Source organism: Terrapene carolina, unplaced genomic scaffold, assembly GCF_002925995.2.
Source record: "Terrapene carolina triunguis isolate 2854851 unplaced genomic scaffold, T_m_triunguis-2.0 Scaffold620, whole genome shotgun sequence".
Classification (NCBI taxonomy): Eukaryota; Metazoa; Chordata; order Testudines; family Emydidae; genus Terrapene; species Terrapene triunguis.
This window is the reverse complement of record NW_020664971.1, coordinates 327,405-336,571: the sequence shown is the minus strand read 5'-3', so window position 1 is coordinate 336,571 and position 9,167 is coordinate 327,405. Positions and strand designations below refer to the sequence as shown.

Below are 9,167 nucleotides of genomic sequence, written 5' to 3'. Positions count from 1 at the left end.
GGTTTTTTTTTTTTTTTAAGCAGCCAAAAGTCTATGGCTTACCATGTCAGCCTGCTACCCAAATTCCACTGTCCTGCCCCGCTTGTCTGATCTCCACTGCAAGACCCCAGGCACTGAATGCAAAGGCCGAAAATTCGACCTTCAATGGTTTGAGGGGATAACGTGATTTTAGTCAATTAGGCAATAACGTGCCATCGCTGGTAAAATGAGGATCCGGCTGGAGAATCTTGCCTATATGCTCGGGGTTCTACTGATCACCATATTTAGGGTCGGGAAGGAATTTTCCTCCAGGGTAGATTGGCAGAGGCCCTGGAGGTTTTTCGCCTTCCTCCGCAGCATGGGCCAGGGGTCGCAAGCTGGAGGATTCTCTGCGACTTGAAGTCTTTAAATCACGATCTGGAGACTTCAACAGCTGAGTTAAGGGAAAGTGGGTGGGTCATGCGGGAGGTCAGACTAGATGACCATAATGGTCCCTTCTGACCTTAAAGTCTAGGAGTGTGCATGTGATAGGTGCTGTGCATGGTCTTGTTCACAGAGAGAGACTGTTCATTGTTCACAAAAATGTATCTTTGTGAGGAATTCACTCCCTTTTTCCCATCCCACAGCTGTGACTGTCTTCCGGCATCCCCCTCCCAGAGGCTGGCGCAGATTAGGCAGAGAAAGAAAAGGACACAGGACGACATGTTCTTAGAATTTATGGGCTGCTCCCGAGCCGAGGCGGCCCAGCAGACCCAGTGGAGGGAGAACATGTCACAATACCAGCAATCACACAGCGAACGGGAGGACAGGTGGCGGCAGGAAGACCAGCAGGCGACTCAAACGCTGCTTGGACTAATGAGGGAGCAAATGGACATGCTCCGGCACCTTGTGGATGTTCTGCAGGACCGGAGGCAGGAGGACCGAGCCCTGCTGCAGTCTATCTCTAACCACCCTCCCCCACCACAAAGTCCCAAGAAGGAGGGGCGGCAGGGGCTGTGAAAACTGTCACTCCACCCCTGCAGACTGCTTGAGTACCAGAAGGCTCTCATTCCCCAAAATTTGATAAGTCCTTTCCTTCCCGCCTCACCTAAGCCCCCGTCCCAGTTTCATCCCCTAACTGTGTAGTTGCAAATAAAAAATAATTTTCTGTTAATTACTGTTTCTGTCATGTTCTTTTAGAGGAGAGTGTGTTTGAAGGGGGTTTGTAATTGGAGAGGACAGTCACCTTTACCAGGGTACAGACATGGGGGCAGGTTCAGCAGAAGGTCACACACACATTGCAGTCACTAGGCACCCTGGTCAGTCTGGGAGGTGGTTTTCATGTTTGGGGGGTGGGGGCGGCTATGTGACTTTGTGTGTGTGGGGGGGGGGGGGCAGTTAGATCTTATGCAGCGGTCCTTAGCCTGGATCACAGAGCCACGCAGCAGGGGATCTGTAACTGTCCTCCCCACCACAAAGTCACATAGCCCCCACACACAGAGTCCCAAAAAGGAGGGGTGGCAGGCTCCGTTGAAACAACCCGTCCACCACTGCGAACCGCTCTAGGAGCAGGAGCCTGTCATTCCTCAAGTTTAGAAGCGTCCTTTCCATCACTACACCCGCTCCCTACCACAGTCTGCATCCCAGTTTCAACCCTTTACCACAAAACCCTTAATAAAGAAAACGGTGTTAATGAACAAAGTTCCAATTATTTTATTTTTAAAGGTGTGTTGGAAGGGGGGCAACGGGGTGAAGGGGGTATGTAACTGGAGAGGATAGTCAACATTAAGTGGGTAAAGAAACAGGGGAAGGTTCATCTTCTCTTTAAACAAACTTAATAGTCACAGGTTACCCTGCTCACTGTGGAACCTAGCTTTCAAAGCCTCCTGGATGCACAGCGCATCCCGCTGTGCTCTTCTAATTGCATAGCTGTCTGGCTGGGCGTAATCAGCAGCCAAGCTATTTGCCTCAACCTCCCACCCCGCCATAAAGGTCTTCCCCCTTGCACTCACAGAGATTGTGGAGCACACAGCAAGCTGCAATAACAATGGGGATATTGGTTTCGCTGAGATCACAGCGAGTCAGTAAGCTTCTCTATCTCCCCTTGAGAAGTCCAAAAGCACACTCCACTACCATTCTGCACTTGCTCAGCTGGTAGCTGAAGAGTTCTTTTTCACTGTCCAGGGCGCCTGTATAGGGCTTCATGAGCCAGGGCATTAGCGGGTAGGCTGGGTCCCCAAGGATCACTATAGGTATCTCCACATCCCCAACAGTTATCTTGTGGTCCGGGAAGTAAATACCTTCCTGCAGCCGTCTAAACAGACCAGAGTTCCTGAAAACACAAGCGTCATGAACCTTGCCCGGCCATCTGACGTTGATGTTGGTAAAACATGCCCTATGGTCCACCAGTGCTTGCAGCACCATTGAAAAGTAGCCCTTTCTGTTAATGTACTGGCTGGCCTGGTGGTCCGGTCCCAGGATAGGGATGTGAGTTCCATCTATAGCCCCACGCAGTTTGGGAATCCCATTGCAGCGAAGCCATCTATGATGACCTGCACGTTTCCCAGGGTCACTACCTTTGAGAGCAGTAGCTCAACGATTGCGTTGGCTACTTGCATCACAGCAACCCCCACGGTAGATTTGCCCACTCCAAAGTGGTTTGCGACTGACCAGTAGCTGTCTGGCATTGCAAGCTTCCAGAGGGCTATGGCCACTCACTTCTGGACAGTCAGGGCTGCTTGCATCCGGGTGTCCTTGCGCTTCAGGGCAGGGGACAGCAACTCACAAAGTTCCAGGAAAGTTCCCTTACGCCTCCGAAAGTTTCGCAGCCACTGGGATTCATCCCAGACCTGCAGCACTATGCGGTCCCACCAGTCCGTGCTTGTTTCCCGGGCCCAGAATCACCATTCCACAGCATCAACATGACCCATTGCCACCATGATGTTCACGGCACGGGGTCCCGTGCTTTGTGAGAGGTCTGTGCCCCTCTCAGACTTAATGTCCTCACCGCGCTGCCGTAGCCTCCTCACCCGATTTCTCAGCATCTGCCTCTGAAAAAGGTGGATGATAAGGTGCGAGGTGTTGATAACGGCCATAACTGCAGCGATGATCGCAGCGGGCTCCATGCTCGCAGTGCTGTGGCGTCCGCGCTGTCACTCACCAGAAAAGTGCGCGAACTGATTGCCCGCCGGCACTTTCAGGGAGGGAGGGCGGGAGTGACGGTTGAATGACGACAGTTACCCAAAACCACCCTTGACACATTTTTTGCCCCAGCAGGCATTGGGGGCTCGACCCAGAATTCCAATGGGCAGCGGGGACTGCGGGAACTGTGGGATAGCTGCCCACAGTGCACCGCTTCCAATGTCGACGCTTGTCCCATCACAAAGTTGAATTACTGTCCTTAGTGTGGATACACACGTTCAACTTTGTAATATCGGTTCCACAAATTCAATTTAAGTAAAATCAAAATACTCTCGTAGTGTAGACATACCCTAAGTTACTTTCACCCCTGCAGAAGGCTCTCCCCCGCTGATGGTGTGGTGCAACATGGACACCGAAGGACAAGTCTGGACGGTTGTATAGAGAAATTCTTACAACACAGAACTTGAGTGGAATGATTCCTGGGCAAACTACAAGTATGGATTTGGTGATGTGCAAAGTGATTATTGGCTGGGGAATTAATACAACTCTCTGCTCACAATCCAGGGAGCCTACAAAGTCCGCTTTGTAGTACAGGATGCATCCAACAATACTCACTATGCTGAATATAACACCTTCAGTGTTGATACCAAGTCACATGGCTATGCCTTGCGGCTGGGCAGGTCCACGGGAGCTGGAAAGGATTTAGTCACTAAGGAAGACAGAATGCATGACAACATGAAGTTTTCTACCTATGACTATGATCAGGACCTATCCAGTACCACGAATTGTGCAGAACATTATCAGGGAGGCTGGTGGCACAGCAAATGTTATTATGTCATGTTCAATGGGAAAGGCAAGAATGCTTCGTGGAGTGGAGTCTGTGTGGCTGGAGACTGCCGCTCTACCCTCATTCTTGTTAAACGGGTCTGCTGATCCTCCAGCAGGGGCTTGAACCCCGCTGGAGAGTCCATGATAGGAAAAACTATTTCTCTAGAAGGGTGGTGAAGCACTGGAATGGGTTACCTAGGGAGGTGGTGGAATCTCCTTCCTTAGAGGTTTTTAAGGCCCGGCTTGACAAAGCCCTGGCTGGGATGATTTAGTTGGGGCTGGTCCTGCTTTGAGCAGGGGGTTGGACTAGATGACCTCCTGAGGTCTCTTCCAACCCTAATCTTCTATGATTCTCATTCTCTCTCTCTCTCTCTCTCTCTCTCCCAGGAGATATCTTCACTGCAGAGTTAACTCAGGTGACTCAACCAGGTTTGAGCACCCAGGTCGGCCTACGTCTGGTGTGAGCAGCCTGACCCAAGTTACTGCGTCCTTGCTGGTGTTGAGCTCACCTATGTGTGATGCTAGGACTTCTGGGGGTGCATCCCATAGTCCTTTGTGCTGCAGTAAGATGAGCTGCTCTGTGATTCTTTCTTTCCCAATGAATTGTGGACACCCAGCCAGCCAGTTAGTTGTAAAATCCCTCTTGGTCTGTTCTCTGCTTGCTTTACCTGTAAAGGGTTAACAAGCCCACAGGTAAAAGAAAAGGAATGGGCACCTGACCAAAAGAGCCAATGGGAAGGTAGAACTTTTTAAAATGAGGGGAACTTTCCTTTTGTCTGTTGTTCTCTGGGCTGCAGGGATGGAGCAGCAATGCTGTGTAAGGCTTGAACCAGGTATGAAAATTCATCTTAGAATCACAATCATAGAATATCAGGGTTGGAAGGGACCTCAGGAGGTCATCTAGTCCAACTCCCTGCTCAAAGGAGGACCAACCCCCAACTAAATCATCCCAGCCAGGGCTTTGTCAAGCCTGACCTTAAAAACCTCCAAGGAAGGAGATTCCACCACCTCCCTAGGTAACCCATTCCAGTGCTTCACCACCCTCCTAGTAAAAAAGTTTTTCCTAATATCCAACCTAAACCTCCCCCATATCTTCCATACCTAGAAGAAATGATTTGGATAGGGAATGTTTAGACACAATCAGGTTTATTTTTTATTTTGGCTTGTGACTCTCCTCTGTGCTAACCTCAGATGCTTTTTTTGCTTGTAACCTTTAAGCTGAATCCTCCAAGAAAGCTAGTTTGGGTGCTTAATTTTTGGAATTGCTCTTTTAACATCTAGCAAAAACCTAAGTTCCAGATGTATTTTCTTCCTTTTTGTTTTTAATAAAATTTACCTTTTTTAAGAACAGGATTGGATTTTTGGTGTCCTAAGAGGTTTGTGCACATGTTGTTTAATTGTTTTCTTTCTCAGCTCTTCCCCAGAGTAGGGTGAAAGGGCTTGAGGGTACCCCACACAGAGGAATTCCCAAGTGCTCCTTCCTGGGTCCAAGGGTGTTTTTTTTTCCTTTGGGTGGTGGCAGCGTTTACCAAGCCAAGGTCAGAGAAAAGCTGTAACCTTGGGAGTGTAATACTGGCCACTCCAGGCTTGTATTAATTTTTAAAATCCTTGCGGGCCCCCACTTTTGTCTTAAGGCATGTACCTCTGGGTGATCTGCCTTTAACGACAAGGCTTTAAGAATGTAATTTCCAATATATAGACATCTCTCCCTATTAGCCACACTTGTTTCACATGATTATGATGACAGACACACAGGCTTTCAGAAGAGACCTTACATGACGTATTTTGGTGAACTAGTATATAGATACTAGACCCAGGGGATCCCTGTAACTCTTAAGCATCCCTCTGCCAGTTGGCATGAAGAGGCCCCTGGGTCACAACAGGTGACAAGTTCCAGAATCAAAGACCCATCCATGGACAACAGCCTGCCAGAAGCGCTCTCCTGTTTGAGCCAAGGAGGGTCCAGCATGAGCGTCTCTGCTGATCACATGGGAGGAGAGCGTCATACAGATAACCAAGTATCAGAGGGGTAGCCATGTTAGTCTGGATCTGTAAAAAGCAACAGAGAGTCCTGTGGCACCTGATAGACATGCGTCTGACGAAGTGGGTATTCACCCACGAAAGCTTATGCTCCAATACATCTGTTAGTCTATAAGGTGCCACAGGACCCTTTGTTGCTTTTCACATAGATAACCAGCTCCCAGGCCATGGAGAATTCTATAGTTAAACCCAACACTATAAACTCCACGGTGAGACCCCATCCATGTGGGTCCCACTCCCCCAACCTTGTGCTGACACGGCTGTGCTCACACAGCCCCAGCAGGATACGATTTCACCTTTGTACCTGACGAGTAATCGCACTTCTGCTGCAGTGCGCCTGCCAGTGGGGATCTTGCTCCTCCCTTAAATTCATCTCATTTCATCCTCCCCAGCTCAGAGACAGCTTAGGGTTGCCAACTCTGACTGAAGCTATTCTGGGAGATTCTCTCTTCCCCCCCCCCACAACATGACATAATGTCATTTTCTTAAAATATCCTATTAAAATCTCCTGGATTGTTTTCAATAGTCACCAGGAAACCGATGCCGATTCCAGGAGACTCCAGGCCGATCCTGGAGGGTTTGCAACCCTAAAACAGCTCCAAGCTCCCCCCCACAGAGGTTTAAAAAAGCCCTAGAGCTCTTTATTTAACACCTTCCCTTTCCTTTGGCACTGTGATTTTCTCTGTCTGTTATTTACGAGGGTAGAACACATCCTGCTTGTATTGTATTTGTTTGCACTGTGTTGGGCAGTGCCTCGAACTGTTTTGATGGTGGCGGGACCAGGGGGAGGGCACTGGGAAACAGGGCCGGCTCTAGGCACCAGCAAACCAAGCACGTGCTTGGGGCGGCACATTTTCAAGGGGGGCATTCTGGCCTTTTGTTTTTTGTTTGTTTCTGGCAGCAAAAGCTTAGAGCTGGGGCCCTGGCAACAGTGCGTCGTGCGCAGGGGGCGCCCTGGGACCGCTGCAGTTCGTGCCGCGGCGTAGCAGCACCGCACCTTGTGGCTGGGCCTGGCAGGCTCCGAACAGGGGACACTTGGGCTGGGGGCCACCCCGCGGGGCACATGGAGCTGCCTGCAGGTGCCGCAGGGCGGCCGTCCCCCAGCGCCGCAGCCGGGGCTGGGCAAAGCGGCCTGAGCCGCCCGGGGCTACAGCAGGGCGGCCAGAAGCAGCAGCAGTGGGGCCATAGAGGGCGGAGCGCTGCCGTGCGAGGCTCACATCCCGCTCTCTGGGGCTCCACTCCCTCTGGGGCTACCTGGCTCCTCAGCCCCCTGCCGGGGCGGTCCCCCGGCTCTGCCCTCCCGGCTCTTGGCCAGTCCTGGAAGTGGGAGCCCTGGCTGGAGGGACCCTGGGCTGAGGCGCGGCCCGGGAGCCCCGCTGCTTACCCCGACCCTGCCAGCGCCGGACTGGCTGGAGGTGAGGGGGGAGTGGGCGGAGTCAGCACTGGTGGGGGGGAGCCAAGCGCTGGGGCGGCAGGGGGTGCGGGTGAGGGGGGAAGAGAGAGCCCAGGGCTGGGGCGGCCGGGGATGCGGGTCCGGGGGGGGGGGGGGGAGAGAGCCCAGGGCGGGGGCGGCGGAGGGTGGGGGGGGGTGAGAGCCCAGGGCTGGAGGGAGGGGCAGCCAAAAATTTTTTTGCTTGTGGCGGCAAAAAACCTAGAGCCAGCCCTGCTGGGAAAGGGATAGCTCAGTGGTTTGAGCATTGGCCTGCTAAACCCAGGGTTGTGAGTTCAATCTTTGAGGGGGCCACTTAGGGATCTGGGGCAAAATCAGTACTTGGTCCTGCTAGCGAAGGCAGGGGGCTGGACTCGATGACCTTTCAGGGTCCCTTTCAGCTCTATGACATAGGTATATCTCCATATATGTATATATAAACATATTGTGTTATTCATAGAATAACTTTAACAATCCACCTTAAAACTGATGGGCTGACAGGAACCTCTAAAACATAATTGTAGCCCCTAACCCCGAGGATGATGGAACCCCTATTCCTCCCTCCTCAGGGACTCTGACACCCCAACTCTCCTAGGGCCAGTGGGTGCTGGGATCTTAGCAACTGGTGCCTGCCCCTAGAGGTCAGGCACCCAAACCAATAGCAGGCTCTAGGGTCTGATTTCACAAATAGGGTAAACCCAGGACCCCATAAAGGCAGCTGACAATTTATTCTCTGGTCAGCATAGGGGTAAACAGAAGATAACTATACAAGGTCTCAATCCATCCCAGAGCAACAACTGAAAGCCCACAATGAAATCAATGTGATGAGAAAAACCCCACTCACCCCCAACGAACCCCTCAGGGCTGATCTGGCAGTGGGGCTGGAGCTCGAAATGGAGGGCTGGGATCCCCTCGGGCAGCCTATGGCTCTCACACCAGCTGGATGAAGCCCCGGCCAGTCGCTGGTTCCTGGTGTAGAGGGCTGTGGGTGCAGCAGTATCTTGGGGCTTGGACTCTGGGTTGTGGAGCAGGGACCTCTGGGTTGGCCTCAAGCTCCATGACAGGGAGAGTCAGAATGTCTGTCTCCCCTCCAGTGCTTTCTACCTCATCACACAGCCCCTCAGACTGAACCTCATAGGAGTAGGGTTGCCAGGCATCCAGTTTCGACCTGAACACCTGGTCGAAAAGGGACTCTGGTGGCTCCAGTCGGCACTGCCGACTGGGCCGTTAAAAGTCTGGTCAGCGGCGCAGCAGGGGCCTGGGGTTAGGGTAGGTTCCCTGGCTCCATGTGGCTCCTGGAAGCGGCCAGCATGTCCCTGTGTCACCCTAGGTGCTGGGGCAGCCAGGAAGGCTCCGTGTGCTGCCCCTGCCCCGAGTGCCGGCTCTGCAGCTCCCATTGGCTGGGAACCACGCCTGTGGGCGTGAGGGCAGTACGCGGAGACTCCCTGGCTGCTCATGCGCCTAGGGGTTGCAAGGACCTGGCAGCCACTTCCTGGGAGCCACAGTAAGCGCTGCCAGGACCCCACACCCCGAGCCCCCTCCCACAACCCAACCCCCTGCCCCAACCCAGAGCCCCCTTCTGCACCTCAAACCCCTCATCCCCAGCCCCATCCCAGAGCCCATACCCTACCCCACACACAGGGCTGGGCGCAGTGCCAAGGCAGGCCAATGTAAAGGGGGAGAAACACCACATCATGTACCTGAGCAGGAAGCTGCTGCCCCGGGAGCAGGACTATGCGGCCATAGAGAAGCAGTGTCTGACCATGGAGTG

General features: G+C 52.7%; 1 pseudogene; it reads left to right on the top strand.

Annotated features, from left to right (window-relative positions):
• The window catches only part of LOC112113153, a 46,817-nt pseudogene extending 42,785 nt beyond the window's left edge, over positions 1-4,032 (top strand).
• Positions 4,033-9,167: the final 5,135 nt, after the last annotated feature.